This window comes from Lemur catta, chromosome 12 (genome assembly GCF_020740605.2).
Source record: "Lemur catta isolate mLemCat1 chromosome 12, mLemCat1.pri, whole genome shotgun sequence".
In the NCBI taxonomy this organism is placed as follows: domain Eukaryota; kingdom Metazoa; phylum Chordata; class Mammalia; order Primates; family Lemuridae; genus Lemur; species Lemur catta.
Genome location: NC_059139.1, coordinates 43,909,097 through 43,921,517, shown reverse-complemented (window position 1 = coordinate 43,921,517; position 12,421 = coordinate 43,909,097). Strand labels below are relative to the sequence as shown.

At 39.3% G+C, this 12,421-nt stretch overlaps 1 long non-coding RNA gene across 1 annotated transcript in view; it reads left to right on the top strand.

Moving 5' to 3' along the window:
- The first annotated feature begins 213 nt into the window (after positions 1-213).
- Positions 214-12,421, top strand: part of LOC123648207 — a 72,344-nt gene continuing 60,136 nt past the window's right edge. Inside the window, exons 1-2 of the long non-coding RNA XR_006738523.1 lie at positions 214-250; positions 428-500. This is a non-coding gene — a long non-coding RNA (uncharacterized LOC123648207). The remainder of the gene's footprint in view (positions 251-427; positions 501-12,421) is intronic.

The following is a 12,421-nucleotide window of genomic DNA, read 5'->3' as shown; positions in this document are numbered from 1 at the left end:
TAATTAATATTTACAACTACCCAGTGAGGAAGGAATGGAAGTTTTTTCACTGAGGAAATAGGGAGCACTCAGAGAGCTAAATGTTTTGCTCAGGTCACAAAGCCGAAAAGTGTTTGAGCCGGGATTTAAACTCAAGTTTTCCCCATTCTAAAGTCCATTCTCTTAACCAGGACACTTTGCGGCACCCTCCTGTTCCCAGGACATCCGAGCACAGCCAGGCCGTGAGCACACCTCCCTGTCAGGGGAGCTGGTGAGTTGGGTTTGAGGTCTGGGAATTCTGTCCCTGTGCGTTTTGATCTCTGTGTGTGAACACAGACACTGTCCCACGCATCTCAACAATCACACTTTAACTTTGGAATTTTGTAGTCTCTGTTTATTGTCTTTCACTCCAACTCCAATTCACCCTTTCACCCTGCCCACCCCTCAGGCCTGCAGTTCTGCCCTGGGACACTGTACACGTGGCCTCTGATAAGAATCACTCCATTCAGGGTAGCTGGCAGGTAAGTGTCCTATTTGCTCAGACATGCGTGAAGGTCTCCACTCCCCAGATTTCACTGTTCTGGAGCCTGGGACTGTTTGGTTGGCCTTCTTCTGTTCTTTTGGAGATAGTGTGTCCCCCCTCCAGGTAAACTTCAAACTAGTGTTAATTTAAATATTAATTTGCAATTGCGAAATCCCTCCTCTGATATTACCACAGTCTGTGGGAATGAGGCTGAGCGAGCCTTCTTGCTCAGTTTAATCACCCACGTTAGCAGTGCCGAGACTTGCCGCGGAGTTGGAGTCTTCCTTTTACACCATCCAGAGCGCTCTGCAGAGCTAACCAAATTGAAATGAACCCCTTCATCTTACACATGGATAATTAAACTTCAAACACTGTTTATCTCAGTCCCCAAATCCTCAGAATGCAGAAGCAAATTAATTTTAAATCTATATCTGCTTTAAATAGTAATTGTTTAATCAACAGACTTGATGTATAATTATATTCTTTGTTCGTACTCCTTGCAGGCTTGAATAGACCACATAATTCCTGGGTTGCTTTCATTTCTGTAATTAGATCATGTGACTGATCCTTACTATATTACAGTTGACTATAGTTGCTTCTCTCCCACCCCCTTCTAAATTTGAAAATGGTTTCTCATGAATTCTTAGATTCTAACAGCCCTGTTTATCAAGGAGCTCTGAGTATTTCACTTTAATCCTTTACTCTTCTTTCACCTAATAATTTACCTGGGAGTGAGTAATTTTACTGGTAGCTATATCCTTCAGAGTTGAGAGTTCTTGTCCTTTTGAACTCCTATTTTTCTAAAAGGAAACCCTTACCACATAGAAATACAGTGAACTCCTAGAAGTCAACATTATCCTTATAGAAGTGATATTTAAGGTTCAAACTGAACAAAAAATAATATACTAGGATTTTGTTTTCTGACCGTCTGGGGCTTCACAGAGAAAAAGGAAGTAACTTTTCTTATTAGAAAGAATAGTTTCATCTCCAAGAATTTATTTTACTTGCCTGGATTTATCCCATAAAAATGAGAGCTAGCTGGACATTAGTTAATTAGGTCAACACTGAAATCTATTATTTAATTAGAATTTGTTTGTCCCACATAATATGCATGATTTTCTTTGGGTCTGTGCTAGAAGTATGATTGCTTAGCCAATCTGGCTCTTTTAACTTCCTTTATCAGTCATGTTCTCCAGCTCATTATCTTTCAGATTTAATTTCCCTGAGTTCTTGCAAATCTTAATATTTTTGTTATTGAGGTATGCAAAATTGGGTAAGGCATTGTAAGTATAGTTTAATTAATACTGTGTAAATTGGGGGAAATGATTGGAGGTTGGAGAGAGAAAACATCATTTAAAACGACGACAACATAGGGTATCTATACTTAAAGCTCAAAATAACCAGACTCTTTTCTTCCATCATATTTTAAAATTACATCTAAGTTTGCACTGTTACTTCTTGGTTCTTCTTCACTATGTTCATTTTTTGTTTTCTTTCCTACCCATGGAGTATCTGTGTTTCTGATGACCTCCTACCTATACAACCATACATTTTTCAGGCAATAAATATCTAATTTTGCTGTTTGATCTAGCTATGCATTTTATGAGTTTCACAACCATATTCTGCCCATATTTCTATAACTGCCAGTTTTTTTTTTTTTTTAAATTATTTCCTTATCCACTTGGGTATTTGTAATACCTCCCAATAATGTCTATGGAATTAATTTCTGCATTTGTTATTCACATTTTCAGATTACCCATGCAGATAATACTCAATTAAATGACATGCTCATAGACACCACTATATTCACAGATTAATAATTATTCTGCATTAGAATAATCTGGACCTGTGATTTTTTTGATGGGAGAATTCTGAGCCCAATTCCTCTCCTACTCTTCAGTGGGAGATCAATCACTGTGTAGCTTTTATTTGTAATCTTCCAAGATTGAGAAACCCCTGTAATCATACAAAAATAATCTGAGATGTATTTTGAGTTAAATGCCATGTCAGTTAAGGTCTAGTCAGGAAATATATACCAGTTTTGGTCTTTCAATAGAGGAAATACAATACAGGAAACTGGTTACAGGAAACTGAGAAGCCAAAGAAGAGATGAGTGAAGTGCCCCAGAGGTTGGCAATGGCTAGAAGTTGCTCCAACCCCTAGGATGGACGGAGCACAGGAAGAGGAGGTATTGTCAGAGCCTAGAGCTGGGGCTAACTGGGCAGAGCTGGGAGCTGGGAGCACAGAGGAATGGGTTGTCTGTTGGAGTTGGAGGCTTCCAGAAGAAATAGCACTGCGTAAGATGCCACCTAGGCAGGGAGAGGACAGGATAAAAATCTTAGCTTCTCCCCTCCTCCCACCATCAAGCCTGCTAGCCTCCCATTGGCTAATCCTACCTGGGAGCCACTTGGCAAGAACTCCAGTTCCCAGATACACTGGTTAGAGCAGGAGAAGTACAGAGAGCAGAGCTGAGAACAAAGGGACAAACGACTAACACAGATGTGGTCAAGTGTGCCGCAAAAGCCTACCAGAGTCCTTTATGCAGTCCTCTTTTCAGTGAGCATGCCAGTTTACCACTAGCCATCACCTGCCTCTTAGTCCATTCTGAACACCACTGCTAGGCTGGTCTTCCTAAAATACCATTTTGACCTTTGCATGGTGACCTACTTCCTGCCACATCAAACCTGGACTCCTCAAGTCTGTCTTTTTTTTCTTTTTTTTTTTTTGAGACAGAATCTCGCTGTGTTGCCCAGGCTAGAGTGAGTGCCGTGGCATTAGCCTAGCTCACAGCAACCTCAAACTCCTGGGCTTAAGCGATCCTACTGCCTCAGCCTCCCGAGTAGCTGGGACTACAGGCATGTGCCACCATGCCCGGCTAATTTTTTCTATATATATTTTTAGTTGGCCAGATAATTTCTTTCTATTTTTAGTAGAGACGGGGTCTCGCTCTTGCTGAGGCTGGTCTCAAACTCCTGAGCTCAGAAGATCCACCTGCCTTGGCCTCCCAGAGTGCTAGGATTACAGGTGTGAGCCACCGCGCCCGGTCAAGGTCTTTCCTAATATGGATTGCTCTTGCCAACACAGATCCAGAGTTAGTTAACATTTGTCTAGGCACAACTCTTTGCCAGAGGGAAGGGAAGAGAAAGGAAAACTAATATTGGGTGACCATCTGTTACACTACAGACACTATACTAGGAACTTTGTATCCCTCTCTTATTTAATCGTCAGGTATTATTCTCATTTTTTTTGGTAGGATAATGAGGCTTAGCAAGGGAAAATAACTGTTCCAAGGTGACATAGTCTGGCTGAATTGGAGCCGGGCCCATCTGACACCAAACCTTGTTGTTTCCACTCTACCACATCACCTTCCTGGTTTTATTAATGCTCACACAAAATAAGTGATTTATTAAAGTTCATATGGTTGGTAAGTGCTACCTGAAAACTCAACCATCTGTTTTAGATTTGGAAATTTTCCCTTGTAGTCATATTTTCACAAGCTCCTACCCACTTATCCTCAGTTCAGTTCCAGCTTTCTCCGTGATACTCCCCACTACCTGGCAATCCCACATCAAGCTCTCCTTTCTTTGAACTCCTCTGGCACTTACAATACTTATATACGTGCTCTTGTTGCATCTCTAAGTGCTTCATATAAGGAACATAAATTCTGTTAAGTTCAGTAACAATCACTATCCTTATAGTTTCCCTCTGTCTCTTTATAAGATCCCATTCTAGTGACATAGTTAACATTTAATAACTTACTGCCAACCTGTTTCCAGGGATGTGATAAGTGCCTTACGTTTAGACAGAACACCCTTTAATGTATGTTAGTACCACCTGGGGAATACTATTAAAATGCAGGTTTTGATTCAGCAGGTCTGGAGGGGGTCCCAGGATTCTGCTTCTCCAACAAACTCCCAGGTGATGCTGTTGTTAATCCAGGCACCAAATTTTGAGCAGTGGGTCTAGAACACAGAATTACACCTCAAAGGCAGCTAACTCAGCCAGTACATTCATCACAGTAGACATGATGAATAGATGGTTACAATATGCTCAAATCTAGGGAACTGACACAATTGGCAGATCAAATTAAACTTCCTAATGTTGGAAGATGAGGAAGGGATTTATATGATGTCATATTAGTAAGATAAATTGGTGGGGGCAGGGCTGGCACAAAGTGTTATATGGTAAGGATTTGTTTTCCTTTAAAACAAAGTTCTTATGGTCTCTTGCCATTTTAATATCTTACTTGAGGGAAGGGTGACTGCAAGAAATGTGAGGCATGATGGCTTTTGAGGGTTCTTGAAAGGGAGAAAGAGAAAGCTGATCTTAGGCTCAGCTCTGACTCAGTGGTCTCCAAAGAGGACAAGGCAGGAATTCTGGATCTTAGTTTGGGGAACATATTGGAAGATGCCTGTCCTGTGCTGTGATGATTAGAGTTTCTTATTTTCTTTTGCCAAGTTCTAGCTGGAATGAAGGGCAGAGGAAATCATTCCTAAGATAGAAATTAGGATAGCTGATGATCTCTCTCTCTCACACACACACACACAACTGCAGTGTGCTGTTGGTGGCCACAATATTGATGTGTGGAGCTTAGCAGAGGCTTCCCACTCAGCTGTCTCTCCTACCATGAGTTGGAGCTGAGAGAAAGTTGAAAATTTCACTGAGGGGCTGGTGTCCTGGTTCTCCAGGGTGTTGGGGTGGGAGTGCTCTGAGCACACTGTTGACTGCCCCTTGGGCATTTCTGGAGAACAATGGGAAGATGGACACTTCTTTTCCTGCCACCTCCTCAGGGTCTTGGGAATGTCTGCTGAGGTGTTTCCTGGATTGTCAGAGTCAAACTGGATGTTTTAACAGGGATCAAAGTTTACTTGAGGTACTGGCCAGAATCAATCTTACTTCTATTTTTAAAAATCAATACTGTATTTCCTATAATTTGATCTCCTTGTCTCTCTCTCTGTTGCTGATAAAAATTAATCATTACTGCCTTTGTCAGACATTTAACTATCTATGATCCATACCATCTGCTGAAGATTTTTCAGTTTTAGGATTTAAATGAATTTTTCTGTTTGCTCATTTTATATCTCTTATACTAACCATTACTTCAAGGACTCAGCTCAGATTTCCTCAAACCATCTGGAATAGGATTGGATCAATCTCTTGTACATTGTTGATTTTGGAACAAGATCAGAAAAATTTTTTTGAAGATTTATACAATTTTCCCTCATTGATCATGTTCCAGAATGTCCTAGCCCACTGCTTAAATTTTATTCATAATGTGGTATTCCCTAGCTACCTAAAACTAGAGATTTTTATTGATCTTGCTATTTTTAAGTGGTTATTTTTGAAAAACATTGGGATGACAGAGTGGAACAGAAAGAGGTTAACTCTGATAGATATAAATATTAGGTATAAAATATTACTACTCTTTTCTCTAATCTCCTATTAATCTTTAGGAATTTCTTATTTTGAATTTGGCTAAAGAAATTGCTTCTCTACTCTCTTCTAGAAAAGACTAAGTTCCCTGAGTGTCAGGATCTTGTATTTTCATCTATGTCTTTAGTGCTTGGCATGTAAACTGCTCAATACATACCAGATAAATAAATAATGAATGACTTTATCTGATTGACCTATACTAGGGTCCAGCCATAGGAGCCCTTTTGAATTATTCAAGGGACTGGGTAAGAGGTGCAGGCAAACCTTCTCCTTCATACAGGAAGGTCAGTTTCCCTAAAGTTAGTATTTTTGATCCTTTATAGTTTGTTTCTTTTGTTCTTCCCTATAAATATATAACCATAGATATGCTATTTCTGTGCAGAGAGATTCTATGTAGAAACCCAAATTTGGTTGATGATCAAATTTCTGTTTCTGGTAAAACATCTCACCCCTGAAGCTGATGGGAACTACAAAAAGAGACAAACAGGGCCACAAAAAGGACACGGACTATGGAGTTACACAGAAGTAGATTTGAGTGTTGGCCTTACTTCTTTCCAGTGATGGAACCCCCCCTCTTTTTTTTGTGAGATAGAGTGTCACTCTGTTGCATGGGCTAGAGTGCCGTGGTGTCAGCCTAGCTCAAACTCCTGGGCTCAAGCAATCCTCCTGCCTCAGCCTCCCGAGTAGCTAGGACTACAGGCATGTGCCACCATGCCTGGCTAATTTTTCTGTATATATTTTTTTAGCTATCCACATAATTTCTTTCTATTTTTAGTAGAGAGGGGTCTCACTCTTGCTCAGGCTGGTCTCGAACTCCTGAGCTCAAACAATCCGCCCACCTCGGCCTCCCAGAGTGCTAGGATTACAGATGGAACCTTGAGTATATCAAATTGTGCAGAGTCTGTAAAATGAGGATATTAATGAAGAACAGATGAGATAAGATATTATATCTTAATAGGGTGTCCAAGGCCCTGCCTGACCTGATCCTCACTCATCCTACCATTCTCCCCTGGTTCTCTGAATTTCACCCACACTGCCTTCTTTCAGTTCTTCAAAAGCTTCAAGCTCCTATGCACTCAATGCAGGGCCTTGGCACATGTAGTTCCACTGACTTCCCCGTTCTTTGTCTAGTTAATTCTTATTCATGCTTCAGAGCTCAGGCAGAGCATCACTCCCTCAAGGAAGCCTTCATGGATCTCCTTCAGTTACATGAGATCCCCCTGGAAGGTGCATTTTGAACTTTGTAAGACTTCCCACAATTGTCATTAAATAATAATTGTATAATTAGTCATTCAATTCCCCTGCTCTTTCTACCCATAAGAATGTAAGCTCCATGAACGCGGAGATCATGCCTATCTTCATCTTTGTATCTGCAGTGTTTAGCAGAGTGCCTGGCACAAAGTGGGAGCTTAATAAATGATGCTGGATGAATAAAGAAATAACTGAAAAATAATCAGTTAAATCCAAACACAAACTAGATATATAATAATGTTCATTTTCATCATATTTTCCCAATTGCCTTCTTTTCTGAAGCATTGCATGGGAGAGTAAGAAAATTGTAAGGAATCATGATTTGAATGGATGCACCCTGACTTTCTTCAACTGTCTGAAAATATCTCCTTTGCCATTCCTCTAAATCCATGACTCTCAACCCTAACTCTGACCTCAAATCACCTGGGTAGTTTTTAAAAACTGCAGGTAAAACTTTAATCTTTGTAGGGTGGGTTCTGCTCATCAGCATTTTAAAGTGCTGGAAAAGATGATTCTAACATGTAGCCAGGATTGAGGACAACTCCTTTAGGTAGGTAATAATTTTGCAAAGGCTTCTTAAAGTTCGAGACTCTCTTTGGCTGTATATGTCATGGTTTGTCTGTTGGAATAGGTAAAACACCTTAGCATTTACCAGCACTTCTGCACAGATTGTTCAGTTTGATATTCTGAGAAAGGGAGGAAGGAGGGAGTAATCACAAGGCTGGTAAATGCCCTGGATGTATAAAGTCCAGAGCAGACATGATCAGATGCAGTCTTGCAAAGACAAACCTCATCTTTTTCCCAACATTGCCCAGGCCAGGCTTTGCCCAAGTATACCAGGGTTCTAATATTATTTCCATGGAATGAATCACACTGGGCTAGTCCTGGATGTGCCTTTTCCTAGATGAAAAGTGCTAGAATGGGTTTCTAGTGTGGGAACAGCTTCAAGGACATTGCCCCTGGAAGGTGCTGTGGAGGGGAGTGGTTTGAATGTGCTATGGCAAAGGATTTTGAAAGCCAATTGGCAAAGATTATGGGAAAGAGCAAGCGAGCTTTGGCTTCCAATAATACATTCATAGAGTCTTATTAAAAACGGAAAAGGAAAATAGAAAAAACATAGAATCATAATTTGGGGCATAAAAGCTCTCTGGCACAGCAGAAATGCTAAATCTTAGAACTCTGTGAAAGCAGGGGTTGGTAAACTATGGCCTGTAGGCCAAGTTCTGCCCATCATCTGATTCTGTATGACTTGTGAGCTAAGAATGGTTTTTACATTTTCAAATGGTTGAAAAATAATCAAAAAAAGAATAATATTTCATGACTCATGAAAATGATATGAAATTCAAACTTCAGTGTTCATAAAGAAAATGTTATTGGAACATAGCCATGCTCATTCATTTACGTGTTGCAACAGAGACTACGTAGCCCACAAAGCCTAAAATATTTACTGTCTCGTCCTTTAAAGAAAAAGTTGCTGATTCCTGTGTTAAAGAATCAGATGAGGACCTGACTAGAAGGGTTGACCATGGGTGGAAAAGAGGAATGTGAGAGACTAGAGAAAGCAGGATAAAAATATCACTGTAATGACGGCTTACTCAGTGCCAGGTACTTTATGTGCAATACCATGTTTAATCCTCTCAACAATCCCTGAGGTAGAGTCAGGGTCCCAGCAAAGGACAGATGCATACTGCAACTGAGATAATTGGGAGAGGGTTTAGTAAATGGACTGTTCATAGAGCTAGAGCAGTGGTAAAGATTCATAAGAGATAGTGCAGAGTCCTGAGGCTAGCAACAAAGGAGCAGTTACCACCTCCAGGCCTGAAAGGTTGAGGGAAGAGAGGAGTTTCCAGAATGCAGAAGGAGAGAGTGCTGCAGTGACCTTCAGCTGAAGGACACAGCCAGTCAGATAGAATCCACAGGGCATCAATAGCCTGTCCTCAACTCTCTCTTCCTCTAAACTCTCACTGGGGCAGGAGGCTGTTGGACTCAACAAGGGAGCCTGCTGAGGAATTTCATTCAGGTGTTTCCCGGGGCAGAAAGAACAGTGAAGGGTGTAAGGGCATCTGTTGGGCAAACAGAAGATATCCTACTCAGTAGGGTACCACTGCCATCATGGGCCCTCACCCGCCCACTGTTTTACAAATGACCAAAGTTAGGTTTAGTCAGGTTAGTCTCCCTTGGTGAAGACTGGGCTAGGATTTGAACCGAGACACTCTGATTCCAAGACCTTTTGTTTTAACTATTATGTTATCTTGAGTAGAGACGTAAGAGACCTTAAGGAAATATAGTTTTTCTCTCTCACAGCTTAGAAATAGCATTTGCAGCATACTTTTCAGGTGGTTGTTTGGCCACTACTTGAATATCTGCCTACATGGGGACCAACTACTGTCTTGTGGCCATTTTTCTCTCCATTGGAGGATCACTCTTGTGGCTGGGCAGTTCTCTCTTGGATTGGACAAACCCAGGAGGTAACATTTACTAATTTAAAAAATCAAATGTATTTTTTAATTGATACATAGAAATCTGAAGCTCTCAGTTTTCTTCTTTACCACTTTCTTAGGTCTTCTTCTTCAGAGTTAGTAGCAAAATATCTATTTTACTATTTTTCTGTATTTGACCCCCTAGAAGTTAATTTTGTATTCAATTGTAGGATTTTTTTATGGGCATTCCTTCCTTCAGTCAGATGGTCACTTCCTATAGTCTCTTTCGTCTTTCAAAATCAAAGCCTTTCATCAGAAGGGATAAAGGAACCATGTGGGCTACAAATTTTTCTTTTTCTCTTTTTAAGCAGTTGAGCTTTTTAAAGATATGGAGGGTGTATTACCCAGTCTTTTAATGGCTGCCCAGCCCCATGTGGATCAGAGGAAGTGGGTTGTGGGCAGGGAGAGTGGTCAGTGATACATGTGGCAGACTGTGCCCTGTGTCTCTAACGCACTCCAGGAAGAAGGCTCACCTTGTGACTGACCACATCAGGCCCATACATCTGCCTTTTGCATGCTGCAGTGGGAAGGCTTGCTGGGCTCCTTTCTTTTCTGGGGGTGGTAACAGGATACCTCAAACCTACTGGTGCTTAAGAGTCCTTATTGTTGCATGGAACACAGGATGTGGTTTCTTTGTTAGAATAAATCTAGGACCTGATAAAACTTTGTGGACTCTGATGAGGGTGTTAGTGATAATAATGACACAATTTTATTGAGTACTTAATCCTTGGTATGCCAAGAATAGTTCTCAGCATTTACCATTTGTGTCCAATGGACCCTTTTTTATGTTTTTATACTTCTGAGTCATTTTATGAATAATTTATAGAAATAAAACCAGAGATATTGTGAAAAACAACTTTATGAGAATTTTTAATTAAAATTTAAGTATAGAAAACTACAGTTTTTTACTTCATATTTTGCTGGTTTAGAAGGCATAGATACCTAAAATGGGCAATTTCCTTTGAGTGCCACTAACTGGTCATCAACTGTTATGTGTGATTCTGGAACATATCCATCTTATAAGTACAGTACTGATTCCAGATTTCAAATATGTCTCTAAAAGGTTTAACTTATCATTACTTCTGATTTTATCTTCTTGCAGTTACATCATCAAAACATAACACTTTTAAAAACTTTGATAGCTCATAATTTGTTTAAAAGAAGACATATATCTTCTTTGTTCTATAATTGCAAAACGTTTTCATGTTTAGATTTATAAACATCAATTAGAATGATTAATTCGATTTTTTGGTTTCCACATCATCTATTTTCTTTCATCCACCTTTCTGTATACACCTGCCTTGTCTACTTATGACTCATATCAAGCAAATTTTGTACACAACCACATGACAATATTGTCACATGTCTTTTTGGCAAGACAGGATAGATCAGGTTCTGATCACAAAACATTGCATGATACAGTCCATCCCACTGAGTGACTAACTCATTGAATGCAACATATTTTATTTTTGTTCTTAGAAATATAGAGTTCACTCATTGATTCTAGACTTAGAAAGTTCATCTAGGATATTGTCACCTGAAAACTCATAGTCTGAGATTTTCCTTATATGAGGTCTCTTTGTATTAATCTTATGATTTGTCTAATAATTTTGAAACATCTTCTATAAATTTCCTTATGTTTCCTTATTATTGGTGGAAAACAAAAATTATGATTGCTCAACTGTGTTCACCGAAAGATGAAAAGAAACCACAAAGATGGTGTCTCCAGTCTTCTTTTAAACCTTCTTGAATGATGTTACAACACTTGGGGACAATAGGAAAACTGAAAGATGACACAAGAGTTATGCTTTATTTCAACCTTCTAGGAAACTCTATCATTTTTCCATTTCACATTATTTTAGAATTTTTAAGTATAGTTGGCAATAGTTGGCAAGGAATAATCAAATAATGCCTAAAATGACTAGCAAAATGTTTAAATATAGGAAGAATAAAATCAGTAAGATCTCATATCTTAGATTTATAGAAATTACAAGATAGAATGAGTTATATTCTCTTTTATTCTATTTTTTAAAAAGTAAATTTTCTCTTTTTTCTTTGGATTTCTAAGACTTCTAAAAAAGAGTCAAAGTAATAAAATATCAATTTCTACAAATAAAACTGCTAAAAAATGAAATTTAAAAGCTAAAATGGGGTCCATGATCGCTGATGTTACACTCAGGGTTAACGTGTTAGTTACCATACTAAGAAGTTTATAAATATGACCAAAACCAGTTAATGGATTAAAAAAACAATAGAGTTTCAATTTGGGATGATGAATACATTCTGGAGATGGATAGTAATGATGGTTACACAACAATGGGAATGTATTTAGTGCCATTTAACTATACCCTTAAAAGTGGCTAAAATGGTAAATTTTGTTTTATATATTTTACTACAATTAAAAAAAAGGTAATGTTTATCAAATGTATATTTTATTAGCTCAGTCAGTCATTACTGCAGTCATATGAGTTGAAAGTATCTCTCTTGAAGTAGACAGGAAAGGCTTGCAGAGACTACGTATGTTGTCCCAAATCACGACTGGTCAGTGGCAGAGCAGGAGGAGGAATCCAGCAAAAATCCCTCAGAGCCTCGCACACAGCCACTACTATTAGGGAGATGGGCCAGGCCAGGGTGGAAAGGTCTCATCCCTGTTTGTGCCACGCACTCTCCTTTCTCTTTCCAAATGCTCAGGGTGATCTGGCATTCCTTAGCTTCCTCTTTAGAATCTCTTCTGATTTAGGACTCATTAAAAAAA